The sequence below is a fragment of the Salvelinus sp. IW2-2015 genome, unplaced genomic scaffold (genome assembly GCF_002910315.2).
Source record: "Salvelinus sp. IW2-2015 unplaced genomic scaffold, ASM291031v2 Un_scaffold1028, whole genome shotgun sequence".
Classification (NCBI taxonomy): Eukaryota; Metazoa; Chordata; class Actinopteri; order Salmoniformes; family Salmonidae; genus Salvelinus; species Salvelinus sp. IW2-2015.
Genome location: NW_019942694.1, coordinates 94,595 through 95,498, shown reverse-complemented (window position 1 = coordinate 95,498; position 904 = coordinate 94,595).

Below are 904 nucleotides of genomic sequence, written 5' to 3'. Positions count from 1 at the left end.
AGTGTTTATGATACCTGAGGTGCCCAGAGAGTCAGCCACAGCTGTTATGATACCGTTGAGTGCCCAGAGAGTCAGCCACGTGTTTGATACCTGATGGTGCCCAGAGAGCGTCAGCCACAGTGTTATGAACCTGTGGTGCACGGAGAGTCAGCCACGTGTTGATATACCGTGGTGCCCAGAGAGTCCAGCCACAGTTATGCATACCTGGGTGCCCAGAGAGGTCAGCCACGCTTTATGATACCTGAGGTCCCAGAGAGTCAGCCAGTGTGTTATGATACCTGAGGTGCCAGAGATCAGCCACGTGTTATGATCACCTGAGGTGCCCAGAGTCAGCCATGTGTATGTGCATACCTGATGGTGCCCAGAAGAGCAGCCCGTGTTATGATACCTGGTGCCAGAGAGTCAGCAGGTGTTATGATACCTGTGGTGCCCAGGAGTCAGCCACGTGTTTGATACCTGAGGTCCCAGAGAGTCAGCCACTATGTGTTATGATACCTGGGTGCCCAGAGAGTCAGCCACCGTGTGTTATGATAACCTGAGGCCCAGAGAGTCAGCCACAGTGTTATGATACCTGAGGTGCCCAGAGAGTCAGCCACGCTATGTTATGATACCTGAGGTTGTCCCAGAGAGTCACCACAGTTTATGATACCTGTGGTTGCCCCAGAAGATCAGCCACGCTGTTATGATACCTGTGGTTGCCCAAGAGAGTCAGCCAGTGTTATATACCTGTGGTGCCAGAGAGTCAGCCACGGTGTTATGATACCTGAGGTGCCCAGAGAGTCAGCCCAGTGTTATGACCTGTAGGTGCCCAGCAGCAGGAGTGCCACGCTGTTATGATACCTGAGGTGCCCAGAGAGTCAGCCACAGTGTTATGATACCTGAGGTGCCCAGAGAGTCAGCCACG